The 14,408-nt window shown below is 47.2% G+C and overlaps 6 non-coding genes across 6 annotated transcripts; 5 read left to right on the top strand and 1 right to left on the bottom strand.

The window, feature by feature from the left end:
• Window positions 1-1,564: 1,564 nt before the first annotated feature.
• Window positions 1,565-1,637, bottom strand: TRNAA-CGC (transfer RNA alanine (anticodon CGC)). The gene has a single exon. It is a non-coding gene; the product is annotated as a tRNA-Ala (tRNA).
• Window positions 1,638-2,021: 384 nt separating this feature from the next.
• TRNAT-CGU (transfer RNA threonine (anticodon CGU)) lies at window positions 2,022-2,094 on the top strand. The gene has a single exon. It is a non-coding gene; the product is annotated as a tRNA-Thr (tRNA).
• Window positions 2,095-4,060: 1,966 nt separating this feature from the next.
• Window positions 4,061-4,223, top strand: LOC126534993 (U1 spliceosomal RNA). The gene has a single exon (XR_007600445.1). It is a non-coding gene; the product is annotated as a U1 spliceosomal RNA (small nuclear RNA).
• Window positions 4,224-7,225: 3,002 nt separating this feature from the next.
• Window positions 7,226-7,388, top strand: LOC126534976 (U1 spliceosomal RNA). The gene has a single exon (XR_007600437.1). It is a non-coding gene; the product is annotated as a U1 spliceosomal RNA (small nuclear RNA).
• A 4,720-nt stretch (window positions 7,389-12,108) lies between these two features.
• On the top strand, window positions 12,109-12,271 carry LOC126534965 (U1 spliceosomal RNA). The gene has a single exon (XR_007600431.1). It is a non-coding gene; the product is annotated as a U1 spliceosomal RNA (small nuclear RNA).
• A 1,905-nt stretch (window positions 12,272-14,176) lies between these two features.
• LOC126534986 (U1 spliceosomal RNA) lies at window positions 14,177-14,340 on the top strand. Its single transcript, XR_007600440.1, has one exon. It is a non-coding gene; the product is annotated as a U1 spliceosomal RNA (small nuclear RNA).
• The last annotated feature ends 68 nt before the right edge of the window (window positions 14,341-14,408 follow it).

The raw sequence follows: 14,408 nt of genomic DNA, 5'->3' as shown, positions 1-14,408 counted from the left end.
TTCTCACTTTAGCTTCACGGGGAATGCCTACTCTCTGGCCATTCAATTTTCTTTTAATGTTTTCTGCTTTTGACGTTAATTTTACTCTGAAAGTTACGCATAGACTGGTACTCAAGTACAGTGCACCTTAAGGTTACGCGTGCATTACGCATTACGCATGCGAGCATAGCACGCGAAATGCGAAGACGTGTGATCGTTCCCCACTTGCGGCAAGTTGTTTTTCATCCACTTTTATTGCTATTAATTTATAATTTCTTTAATTCAATCGGTAAGTAAAGGTAATTTCCCCAATGTTGCCCTTGGTGTCTTTGTTTGTTGGCTTCTTATGATATGATTAATAAAAATCGGGCCCCTCGGTTAACCCCTTTCTTCTCTAACCCTTGAAGGTATTATGCATATTGAGAATACGTTGTCTTGCTCGCAGCATGCTCAGAACTTTGGTGGCACGATGTGGCAAAAGTAGGATGCCTATTTATTTAAGGAGTGGTTCATACAGCTAATGAGATATTGAATTTTCTTCCTGCTGAAGTAAGCTATGAGAGGGGGGATTGGGGTTGTTCTTTGCTGAAGCTTCAAGTGATGACCATAGCAGGCTATGCGAAAGCTTTTTCGAAGTGTGTTGTTGGACATAGTCAGCTGACCTGCTGATGTATGACAGCGTGCAAGCTGTATTTACGTTTCTCATTGCTTATTAAGTATCTCCAGTGCTATAAATATGAAATGAATAGAACAGTAGGAAGGCAGGCCTTCAATTGATTTTACTTGAAAGGTTACACTGTGGTGGCATAAAAAGTGTCACCAAAACGCATGCCTATTACAACTCCACGTATATGCTGGCATGTAACCGGACAGGTATACGACATTTTTTTACTTGTAATCCAATTAACAGCAGCAATACATTTTTCAGTATGACTTATGTAATAATTTACGTTTTTCACTTTTACATTTCCCCAGAACATGTGTGCTTTCAGGTATTCGCGCTGGCAACTTTATGTTTTTCAAGGCGTACCGAACCCCCTAATGCCTGCATCTTGTACAGGTCATGCATATGTAAAGAGCAGTGATAGGCATGGGCTCCCACTACATAATCTTTTGTCGTCACATGGTAATCCTTGCGAGTAACATTTCCGAATACAAGCCTACCTCCTGCCCTATTCTGTTAAAAGCACCGGAAAGATAGAATTATGTCACATTTCTGATTAGTCCAACATCTGCATTTAGTTATGTTCGCGCTTAAATTTTTCTAGAGAGTTAATTTATTAAAATGTAGCAAGCATTCTTTACATCGAAGAAGAAACATCCTGTGCTGTGTTACAGCATGTAAAGCCTACATGGTCACGTTTTTGAAAACTTCAAGATGTCATGCTACAAATCTGGGACTCTGTTTTATTTGAAGGGAAATAGTTGCAGGATACTGTTTTCATGTATCTTTAGTTTCTACTTTGTTTACATACTGCATGTCTGTTTTTACACGTTCTTGTATGTAGCAACGTGTAAAGCCTGCTGGTGATACTGAATAGCATTTGACAGGTTAATGGCAATGAAAGTGGGTGAAAAAAGAACTTGCCGCTGGTGGGGAACGATCCCACGTCTTCGCATTGCGCGTGCGATGCTCTAACCGATTGAGCTACAGCGGTGCCGTCTCCCCGTCCACTTTCTTGGGTATTTATGTGTTACTACTAGAAATAACCTTGGGAATGTTAGCCAGCGCCACCCCTCACAAGCCTTGGCGTCGGATGTGGAACATCCTTTCTGCCTCAGGCATCACGAGTATGTGATCTCTCTGGGTGAAGGCAACCGGTTAATAAACCCGCACATGCTACCTGAAGGCAACAGTGTTGCCGGATGCGAGACCCTCGTTAGAAAGGTGGTTAACCGAGGGGCCCGATTTTTATTAATCATATCATGAGAAGCCAACAAACAAAGACACCAAGAAGAACATAGGGGAAATTACTTGTACTTACTAATTGAATATAAAGAAATGATAAATTAATGGCAATGAAAGTGGATAGGGAAACGGCGCCGCGGTAGCTCAATTGGTTAGAGCATCGCACGCGTAATGCGAAGACGTGGAATCGTTCCCCACCTGCGGCAAGTTGTTTTTTCATCCACTTTCATTGCCATTAATTTATCATTGCAGCCTTAGAGTTCACACATATTTTTTTGTTGGGGACAAATATTGAATGTGGAGCTTGTAGTGGTGAAATTTTCTAACTCGGGATATAAAAAAGTTCTCTTTCTGTAGCTAGGTCAGCTGACCAATATTGGTTGCAAAATAGGATGTAGCTTTGTGTTCCAAGCATGGCAAACTTTAGTTCAAGATGCGTGCCTGCCGGTTGCATGTTAATGGCTCGCGGCAACAGATATGTTCGGTTTGGATATACCATTTCCACAATTAAACAGCGCGGATAATCTGCAAGGATGCAACCTCCTTAACAGTATAAAAGAGCAACATCAACTGAAGGTAACTTATGAATACATCAAATAACCTAAATCATAAAATGTCTATAGTACAGCTTGCCATTGGCTTCTCAAGACGTCACCAAGACAAAATTAAAAAAAGCTTTAGCTATTCGAGGTGTATAGCTTGTCCGATCTGCACGTACATCTTGGTGAAGCTGAACTATAGAAGCCTTGACGGCTTGACCAAGCTGGGAGAAATACGTCGTTAAGATGGGTCTGCTTTACCTGACCAGGCATCCCTTTATAAGGACACACCTTGAACGCTTTGGAAGACTTAGCTATGAGCTGCAAAATAGCAAAACTTGCCCTCACTGTGTCGTCGCTCTTCTGGGCTCTTTTCTGTAAGAATCGGTGCTGTTTTTCACTGGCTAACTTAAAGCTCTGATGAGCCTTGCACTTAGCAAGGGCAACGCGGAACGCACACGACACGCACTTGCCCTTGAACCGCCGATATAAACCTTCAGACGCCACAGAACTCTCTTGCGGCAGCACGCAAGTCTCAAAGAGCAATAATAGTAGACGTCTGATCACCGTAAAGACCATCACCATCGTGAAACAGTAAAATAAAGCTAGTCGCTTTGAAATGAAACAGATTGCTAGAAAATACGGACCCTTAATGAGGATGGTATTTACGGGGCCGTATATAGCGCGACCAAGGAGGCTTAAAAAATATTTCAGCGAAGCTGTATACGCCTAGCCGATTCGTCCGTCCGTCTGCCGCATGTTCGCCGAAAACTCCTCCGGCGCAAACACATGCGCATGCGAGAAAAAAAAAAGAAGAGAAATAGAGGCGCGCGATTGGCTCCGTCAAAAGTGACGTCGTAGCTCTCCGTCGCAGCCGAGCGCGCGCACAGCAGTTTCTCTCTGGCTCCGAAATGGGTAGGCAACGCGTCATGGAAACTACTGAGGAGCAGGCAGCTTTCGATCAGCAACTCCGCGAGCAGAACCGGAAACGAGCTCGTCTACTCCATGCCGATGCTACGGACCGGGCACAAGAACAGGCTCGTACAGCCGAGCGCTAGCAGCAACTCCGTACCGAGGATCCGGCAGCTCAGCCGTCGTTTGATAAACGCAGGGGCCGCACGTTTCACCTTCGCTGTTTAACCATCTGTAGGAAGTGCTTGGGCGGTCATTCTTTAGCCTCTTTGGGTACCAAGGTTTCACGGGGCGTGGTGGCAACGCCGAGCGCGACCACGCGCGAAAGTGTACGCGCGTCTATGCACGGCCACTAAACCTCCTTGCCGGTGATCCTGTACACCAACAATATACCACCTTTGTCGTTTACTTTTGATTCACTCATGATTCAGCATGCGCAACTGCCGGTGGTGGCCAACGCTACGGTGCAGCAGAACGTTCGCCCCTTTTGTCGTTTACGTGTGTGAACATAGTTTTTTCGCAACACATGGTCCCTAAAAAGCAGTTGTTCCGCGTTCCCCATATACAGGATTAAGCACAGGATGCTTTCATGTTCAAATATTATATTTCGGAAGCTTTAGATATTTTGCGGCCCTTTCAAATAAGCTTTAACTAAACTTCTCCGCTCATCACATATGCTGTCGTTCCTGTAATGGCTTGTCAGCCCATCGCGCTACGTGGCATACTTACCTGGTGTCGGGCTCTCCGGTGATCTTGGAGGCCGGGGCTCCGTGCAGAGGCCTACCATTGCACTGCGGTTGGCTGAAGCACGCCACTATCCCAAACCGGGGTAGGTGGGGCATGTAATTTTTGGTAGTGGGGCTCGGCGTACGCGCCAGCCCCTACCCATACGGAATCGAAAATCAGGCTTTTGAAATTGGCGTCCTGTTCTACCTGACTGCAGTTAGTATAGGCGCTCGCGGGTTTTGGTGTAAGCACAGTTTCCACGCAAATTCGCTAGAGCGAAATGTGGCGCTTGAAGGTTTCGCATTTGCTCCGATCTTTAGCCTGGTGGCGCTTTGTCGCGGCGCCGTAAACGAAGCTATACTAAAATATTTTCGCGTAAAACCTAATGTTATTTCTGCAGTATGTTATATAATGATCAATACATTACATTAGCTTTGCATGACTTTAAGATTGAAGTACAGTTTACCATCGGGGCACACCAGCGTATGCATAGTTCTGCAGTTCTGTTCCCAATTTGGCCCCAGTGAATAATCATTTATTTATTTTTACAACAGCAACAACAACCGTCAATGTGCTTATATAAACATACTCATCAAATATTTATGGAAATAAAAACCTTGCATTGTGAGAAAGTCTTGCGCCTTTGAGAGGAATGCTACAAGTGCCGTCTGCTACGACACCTGCTCGCTGCGAACGCGATACTTTTCACGCAGACGACATGTACTTGCGAACTCTCTCGCTCTTTCGAAAGGATGCGTCGGCTGTCACGATTGTTGAATGTCTTCAAGTACATTTAAGCACATCTACTGCAGTGCTAGCTGGGACGCTTGTGGCCTCCTACGAGTGTGCTTCAATATACAGTATATTCACGTACCGCATCTTCTGAAGTGCCCGCCAGCAGGTGTAATTATGGCGTGGCTTTGCGCTTACCCTTTTTGCGACAGCAGACTATACAGCCAGGAAGCTGCGACCTTTCCTACCACAAGTAAGTTTTTGTTCTCAAATGTCCTGCAACGCACATTTCAACGAGCACATAAATGCGTAATGACGCCCTCAACCAAATTTGATTGTCAAGCCACTAGAAGTAAAACCGTCTATCTAGTAAACAAAATGCGTCGTACAAGCAGTCAGCCGTCTTTCTATTGCACTGTCCATCACCAATAGAATAATGTTACTCGCAGGGTATTGAAAAGCCAGCACATGAGTGCAGCTAAACTTTACAGCTTTAAGGCTCGCACTGCAAATATCAGCACGTACAAGAAGCCAAACAGCTGTAGCAGAAGAGTAAGTGGCATCTGCGTGCTGACCACGCATAGAGCGACTGAACGAAAGATGTTACGTGCAACGGCGAGAGACAGGAAGAGAGCAGTGTGGATGCAAACGGGGAAAGCCGATATTCTATCTGACATTAAGAGAAAATAATCGAGATGGGCAGGCCATGAAATGCGTAGGGCATATAACCGGTGGACCGGTAAACGCCGGCGCGATCAATCTTCCCAGAAGAAAGCACCAGTAGATGCACAATCGCGACGCATTTCAATGAAAGCCGCACTTAAGCTTACTAGTAGGCTTGCCACGTTTTCTACGTGCTTTAAAAGTTCTAAGCATAGAACACGTACGGTGTATCGTGCTTGTGTCAGTAGTCCTTTCCTTTTGCTCTTGTGAAGTTTGATAAGCACGTAACGCTATACAGCGCCAAAATAACACATTTAACAAATCAATATCAAAATGGTCAAAACGGTCCAAACGGTCAAAACACGTTCTTTGAACGTTTACGATGCCGTCGCTTTCTCGTCAGGGCTTCGTCCCCACACTCCCACACAAACACAGCCGCTGGCCCAGCGCGATATCGCCACTTCGAGCACTGCCCCAATGACTGACGAAAAATAGCTGTAGACTAGTCCGACTAGTCCGCCAGTCAACTGAATAATGATCCCTAGCCTGCACTTCCCATCATTCCCATGATAGTTGAACGATAGCAGCGGCAGATTTCCCTCTGGTTGTAGTAATATGAAACGTCGTGCATCTGGGCTATTCCGATAGTGACGCTATCGGGCTGCGAATGGAGGCGGCCGAGTAGGTATCAAGTACGACCACGTGGTTCAGTGGTGTTGTGGTAGGCACCCCACTGTGGTGGCGCTGGTAGCGGAGCTATATGACGAGTCCGGTCAGCACGCATAACTTGATGAAGCTGAATGATAGACGTCTTGATGTCTTGAGCATGCAGGGAGAAACCCGAATGGGTCTGCTTTGCCTGGGCAGGCAGTTCTTTATGCAGGCACCCACCGTTGACGCCTTGGTAGATTTAGCTATGAGCTGTCCAACAGCAAAACTTGCCTTCGCTGTGTAGTCACTATTCTGGTCTCTTTTCTGTAAGAATATTTGCTATTTTTCACTGGCTAACTTAAAGCCCTGCTGAGCCCTGCACCCAGCAAGGGCAATGCGGAACGCACGCGGCTCGAACTTGCCCCTGAACCCCTTATATAAACCTTCAGACCCCCCAGAACTCTCTTGCGTCAGCACGCAGGTCTCAAAGAGCTATAATTTTGGACCTCTGACCACCGTAAAGAGCGTGACCATCATGCAAGAATAAAATCAAGCTGGTCACTTTGAAATGAAGCGGATTCTTAGAAAGTACGGACCCTTGTTGACGATGCTGTTCTGGGGGCCGTATGTGGTGTGATGAAGGAGGTTTGAAACACATTTTTAAAACCTCTTTAGGTCGATGGTTCCACGGGGCGTGGTGGCAGCGCCGAGTGCGATCCCACGCGAAAGTGTACGTGCGTCTATGGACGGTCACTAAACCTCCTTGCCGGTGATCTTGTAGCTCAACAATATCCTACTTTTGTGGTTTACTTTTGATTCAGTCATGATTCAGCATGCGGAACTGCCAGTGGTGAGCGACGCTACGGTGGAAGGGAACGTTCTCTGTCGTTTACGTGTGTGCACATAATTTTTTGTCAACGTGGTCCTTGAAAAGCAATTGTTTCGCGTTCTCTACATACAGGATTATGTGCAGGATGCTTCTGTGTTCAAGTGTTCTGTTTTACACGCTTTAGCTGCTTTGCAGCTTTTTCAAATAGGCTCTAACTAAACTTCTCCCCTTGTCCCACATGCTGTCGTTCCCGGAACGGCCTGTCAGCCCGTCGCCCTATGCGGCATACTTACCTGGTGTCGGGTTCTCCGGTGATCAGTGCGGCCGGGGCCCCGTGCAGAGGCCTACCATTGCACTGCGGGTGGCTGAAGCACGCCACTATCCCAAACCGGGGTAGGTGGGGCATGTAATTTTTGGTAGTGGGGCTCGGCGTACGCGCCAGCCCCTACCCATACGGAATCGAAAATCACGCCTTTGAAATTGTCATCCATCTTCTAAACGAATACACTAGAAGGAAATGTGGCGCTACTGTCGATGTCCATAGCGTTGCCTCAACCTACATGGGAATGATGGGAAGCACAGGCTCCGCATTGACTTCGATCTTTAGACTAGTGGCGTTTGCTTGCGGCACACTAAACGAAGCTACACTAAACTATTTTCGTGTAAAATCTAGCTTTATTTCTGTAGCATTTTATATAATGCACACTATATGAACTTTGCGATTGAAGAGCAGTTTACCACCAAGGCACGCCGGGGTTATACATTGTTCTGCAATTCTGTTCCCGATTTAGAGCCAGTGAATAATTATTTATTTTTAAAACAGCGACAACAGTGAATGTACTTATATAAAAGTACTGATTAAGTATGCATGGAAATGAAAACTTTGTATTGTGAGAAAGTGTTGCGCCTTTGAGATCGAGGGATGCTACAAATGTCGTCTGCTACGATGCCTGCTCGCTGCGAACGCAAGACTTTTCACGCAGACGACAGGCACTTGCGAACTATCTCGCTCTTTCGAAAGGCTGCGTCGGCTGTCACGATTACTGAAGGTCTTCAAGTACTTTTAAGCATATCCACTGCAGTGCTAGCTGGGACGCTTGTGGCCTCCTACGAGTATGCTTCATTATAGAGATATTGACGTACTGCATCTTCTGAAGTGCGCGCCAGCAGGTGTAATTATGGCGTGGCTTTGCGTTTACCCATTTTGCGACAGCAGACTATACAGCCAAGAAGCTGCAACTTTGCCTACCTCAAGTAAGTTTTGGTTCTCAAATGTCCTGGAACACACATTTCAATGAGCACATAAATGCGTAATGACGCCCTCAACCAAATTTGATTGTGAAGCCACTAGAAATAAACCATTTATATAGCAAACGAAATGCGTTGTACAAGCAGTCAGCCGTCTTTCTATTGCACTGTCCATCACCAATAGAATAAGGTTACTCGCAGGCTATTGAAAACCCAGCAAATGTGTGCAGCTAAACTTTACTGCTTTAAGGCTCGCACTGCAAATATAAACATGTGCAGGAAGCCAAACAGCTGTAGCAAAAGAGCAAGTTGCATATACATACCGGCCACGCAAAGAGCGGCATAACGAAAGACGTTACGTGCAACGACAAGAGACAGGAAGAGAGCGGTGTGGATGCAAACGTGGAAAGCCGATATTCTATTTGATATTAAGAGAAAATAATCGAGATGGGCAGGCAATGTAATGCGTAGGGCATATAACCGGTGGACCGGTAAACGCCGGCCCCATCAGTCACCCCAGAAGAAAGCACAAGTAGGTACACAATTGGGACACATTTTATTGAAAGTACCACTTAAGATTATCAGTAGGCATGCCACGTTTTCTACGTACTTTAAGGGTTCTAAGTATAGAACATGTGCGTAGTATCGTGCTTGTATCAGTAGTCCCTTCCTTTCTGCTCTTCTGAAGTTTGATAAAGCACGTAACGCTACAGTGCCAACCTAACACACTTAACAAATCAAGGTCAAAACGGTCAAAACACGTTGTTTCAACGTTTACGATGCCGTCGCTTTCTTGTCAGGTCTTCGTCACCACACCGCGACACAAGCATCGGCCCAGCCGCTGGCCCAGCGCGCTATCGCCACTTCGAACAACAGAACAAAGGCAGATAGGTTTGCATCACACTGCCCCAATGCGGTTTAAAGCAATTGTGCTGGGAGCGAAACCAAACTGCCAAAAAAATAGCTGTAGGCTAGTTGGCCAATCAACTGAATAATAATTCGTAGCCTGCACTTCGCATCATTCCCATGATAGTTGAACGATCGCAACGCCAGATTTCCCTCTGGTTGTAGTAATATGAAACTCTATGCATCTGGTCTGTTCCGATAGTGCCGCTATCGGGCTTATAGGCCGCGTGCACCGCCTATAGAGGCGCCACTGATAGCCACCTAGCGGGCGCTTCCAACAATACGCGTGGGAGCAGTAGCAGACGACAACGCTTTGCAGCAAGGGTGACTGAAGTTCGCGGCTGCGATTTGTCCTTGGTTCGGGCGCCAGACTGCTTCTTCTGCGGTGACAGCTGTAGAGAAGACGCAGACCTCTGTGGGAGCGGGTATGAACAAGGTGTTACCGGTGTTTGGGGCAACATGGTCCACATACGCGCCAGGTGCGTCCCGCAGACAAACGCCATGAAGACCATTTACATGAAGTGGAGCTCATGTAAACTAGCCGACAAATTTTATTGACTAATGCGATGTCTCGACCGTTTTTTTTTTCTTTAATTCTACGCTTGCCGTAATGCTGCTTCTGTACCTCAATAATAAGCACCCGTCGTTAGTGCAGACTTAGATAACAAATCCGCACGGTGCGATGTCTGCATATACCGTTGAGATTTTTCTGCCGATGAATACATGTGACGCCGCCGAATAAGTGTAGTGAAAGTCGCCTGAAGTAGAATAATTGCGAATTTATTGATAGAAACGCGTACACTATAGTCAACGAAGCCACCAAACGCACGGGTTAATAAAAGCGCGTGTTAGCGCTGTACCGCCGATGAACTGCCGTTCGCGCTGCAGTTTTTGCAATTTTAAATTCCCTAAGGGAACTGCTTGGAAACGTACAAAGCTATAGTGTGACTAACATTGCAGTACTTTTTTTAAATGTTACTAGAGAGAATGGCCACATGATATATTTAAAGGCAGAGCAGCGCCAGTCAAATTAGATACAGCGCTGGCGGCAAGGCCGGGTTTAGTCCTATGCGGCGTAATCATAATAAGAAATAATTCAGCTGAGTGCAAAATTCACTTGCAAGAAGCGACTACGTTGTGAAACAAACAAATCACTCGGCGTGTTAAGTCTGCTCAGACAGCATCAAGGTATGATGATGTGACGCGAACTACTCAGCGAAAAATGGATCAGCGAAAAATAGAACAAAAATACCATATGCAGTAACTATTAGCAATTCTCGCCCTGAGCTACCTATTTTCTAAACACATTTCCCAAAAAAACCACAATATCTAAGGTGCCCCCGGGCGAAATGAATAAAGCTGTTAAAGAAGCACTTGCTTGGTGTCATTCCGATAAGACACAGCGTGATTTATACCCTTTACAAACGAGGCAGGGTGAAAACCTCGCAGCTCAAAAGAATCAGGAGTTATGCATGAAGCAACTAGCAACAGTTAAACATGGGCGAAGCCACGCATAAAATAAATGTACGAACATGAAGTGCGCGACAGCTGGTGCGAGGATTTACCGGGCCACATAAAACTAACAATTTCAGTTCTTGCAAACTTCTGTAGCTTTAACATGCAAAACAATGCGCTCATGCAGTCGTGCTGCCTAGCTAGCCCAACGCGGTAAAGAAGCGGAAAACAATATAAGCGGCAAACGGCATTCCGAACTTTAGCGAAATGCCTTTCAACCGCAGGTTGCACTGCAGACGAACTTCGTCGCTTACCCGTCTAACTACAATTGAGTAAAAAAATAATAATAAAAAAGAAAAAACACCGAAGCGACAAAGGAAAGGATGAGAACAAGAAATTTCGCGCCGAAGCTACGATCCATTGCCACCGTTGCTCCTGCTGATGAGGCTTTGCGGGGAATAATTAGAACCGTATCACCGGCACGTTTTCGCCGGTATTTGAGCCCCCCCACCCTGCAACAATTCTTCTTCGACATTCTTCGGAAGCTTTGGCCATCCCACACATGCGAAGGGTGTTGCTTATTTTGCTCTGAAAACACAAATAAGATGGAGAAGCACTATCAGCGACGCAACAAACTACGGCGTGCTACGGCGCGCGGCTCGCTCCTCTCCCATGCGTTCTGCGCAAGGCCGCCACCAGTGGCGCGGCCATCGGCGTGCACGCCGCGTATAGGCTGCGAATGGAGGTGGCCGAGTAGGTATCAAGCACGACCACGTGGTTCAGTGGTGTTGCGGTATCGGCACCCCACTGTGGAGGCGGAGCTGTGACGAGTCCGGTCAGCACGCACAACTTGGTGAAGCTGAATGACAGACGTCTTGGTGACTTGAGCAAGCAGGGAGAAACCCGAATTTCAGATGGGTCTGCTTTGCCTGGGCAGGCAGTTCTTTAAGCAGAGCTATAGTTGTGCACATCTGACCGCGACCATCGTGAAAGAGTAAAATACAGCTAGTCGCTTTGAAACGAAACGGATTGTTAGAAAACACAGCAATGATGGTGGTCATCTCGGGGCCGTGTGTAATGCGACCAGGGAGGTTTGAAAATAATTTATTAAACCTCTATTAAACCACGGAGCACGGTGGCAGCGCCGAGTGCGATCACGCTCGAAAGTGTACACGTGTCTATGGAAGGTCACTAGACCTGCTTGCCGGTGATCTTGTAGCTCGACAATATACATACTTTAGTCGTTTACTGTTGATTCAGTCATGATTCAGCATGCGCAACTGCCGGTGGGGACCAACACTACGGTGCAACAGAAGGTTCGCCTCTTTTGTCGTTTACGTGTGTGCGCATTGTTTTATCTCAACGTGGTCCTTGAAGAGCAATTGTTCCGTGGTCTCTGTATACACAATGATGAGCAGAGTGCTTCTGTGATCAAATATTCTATTTCGCAAGGTTCAGCTGCTTTGCTTTTCTTTCAAATAGGCTCTAACTAAACTTCTCCGCTTGTCACATATGCTGTCATTCCTGGAACGGCCTGTCAGCCCGTCGCGCTATGCGGCATACTTACCTGGTGTCGGGCTCTCCGGTGATCATTGCGGCCGGGGCTCCGTGCCGAGGCCTACCATTGCACTGCGGTTGGCTGAAGCACGCCACTATCCCAAAGCGGGATAGGTGGGGCATGTAATTTTTGGTGGTGGGGCTCGGCGTACGCGCCAGCCCCTACCAATAGCAAGTCCAAAGTCAGACAACATCGATCTGGGTACTGTCGGCTCCCGCAGGTTGGGTGCAGGCTATTTAGATCTACGCGCTGTCGGGCTTTATAGGCTGCGAATGGAGGCGGCGGAGTTGGTACATCTTAGTACGACCACGCGCTTCAGTGGTGCTGTGGTAGGCTAGCTGGCTCCATACTGTGGGGGCGCCGGTAGAGGAGCTGTGACGAAATCGTGGCGTTCCCCTGCATGGGAGAACAAAGGGAATTAGTTTCGCTCGCGGACGCGCCAAAAAGGGGCACAGTTTATACGTTGGCAGAGCAGCTAGCCCCCTCCTAGCAGCATGGTAACGCCATATTTTGAGTCCACTCACCTGTAATCATAGACAGTTTTAGAATAGTGTTTGTCGCCTTACGTACGTTAAACTCAAGCACCTTCGCAGGTCGTTACGGTGCGCGTCCCTTCAAGACATTTAGTTTAACGTGTGGGAACGCAACCGTAAGAAGGACGTTAGGAGACAGAGCGCCATCGGTTGCCATGTGCCAAGCCCAAACCCCATGCAAGCGATCTTGCGTCCGACAAAAGCGACACGATGAAAATTGCTGTCGCGTTCGCTCATCGCCAACAAGTCGCACCCATGCGAGTGACGACTCTGAGCGACGGATCCCCGGTGTCGCCGGTATGAGGGCAGCAAATGCGCGCCGAAACTGGCGTGACGCGTGCTTTATTAATTTAGGTTGATGCGTGTTAGTGCAAGGAGCAGCGTAAAATATTTCGGAAGGTCCTGCAGTAGGTTCATACCGTTGCACGTAACAAAATTTAGTCGTTTGCTCGTTCCGTGCGACAATCGGTAGTACTTGATTGATGTACATTCATTTCAGGCTTCGTGTATTCGTCACTCGTAGCACTTCCGAGCGACGAGCGACGAATACTAGATTGTGGGAACCGAACGATCGAGCAAAAAGAACGAGTGATCTGTTCGCATCGCGGTCCATTTCGTCGCTCAAACCCTCCGCTCTACGGAGCCGCACACAAAATCGCTCCCACGGTGTTTGGGCTTAATAGTTAAAACGTTAAACTTGTCAAATAACGTATACGTTATCGTCGCGCACGTCAACGTTCCGCGCATGCACAGGGATGGCGACGCTATTTCTTTACATATGTAAGGCGTTGACATTTGTTTTCAAGCGCTATTCCAAAACTGTTTCATGAAACAATTAAAACGTTATTGCCGTAAAACGCTCATCCTCAGCTCGCCAGTCTTTGATATGGCGCTGCTGTCGGTACGGATTAAACTTCGGTACAGAATGGCCCACGTCGGGTCTCGCGACACTGCTGCTACTTGCCTCAATCAACGCGATTTGCTGTAGGCGGCGCGAATGCGTAATGTGTCCTAGTGGTAGGCAGGCCAAGACAAAAGTTTGCAGCGTCTGCGGCTGCTATGCCAAACTGCACTCTTGCGCCTTTTGACAGAGCGGGCGCCTCGAATTACGTATTGGCAGGCAGACGAACACAGATGGACACTCATTTGAAATGCCATACATCTCGACACTATACATGCTACAGCATGTATAGTGTATGCTTTTATAGCATGTATACATGCTATAGCATGATTCAGTCATGATTCACCCTGCGCAACTGCCGGTAGTGACCAACGCTACGGTGGAACTGAACGTTCACCACTTTTGTCGTTTACATGTGTGCACACAGATTTTTTCTCAACGTGGTCCTTGGAAAGCAATTCTCCCGCGTTCTCAACATACATTACCACGTGAAGCATGCTTCTGTGTTCAAATATTATATTTCACAGGTTTTAGCTGCTTTGCTGCTCTTTCAAATAGGCTTTAACTAAACTTCTCCCCTTGTCCCATATGCTCGTGTTCCTGGAATGACCTGTCAGCCCGTCTCGCTATGTGGCATACTTACCTGGTGTCGGGCTCTCCGGTGATCATTGCGGCCGGGGCCCCGTGCCGAGGCCTACCATCGCACTGCGGGGGGGCTGAATCACGCCACTATCCCAAACCGGGATAGGTGGGGCATGCAATTTTTGGTAGTAGGGCTCGGCGTACGCGCCAGCCTCTACCAATAGCAAATCCAAAGTAATTGTCGTTCAGCTACACCCCGATGTGGCTGTTGTCGACTCACCCAGG

Source organism: Dermacentor andersoni, chromosome 7 (assembly GCF_023375885.2).
Source record: "Dermacentor andersoni chromosome 7, qqDerAnde1_hic_scaffold, whole genome shotgun sequence".
Taxonomy (NCBI): Eukaryota; Metazoa; Arthropoda; class Arachnida; order Ixodida; family Ixodidae; genus Dermacentor; species Dermacentor andersoni.
Note: the sequence above shows the minus strand (reverse complement) of the source record. Positions and strands in the feature narration are given on the sequence as shown.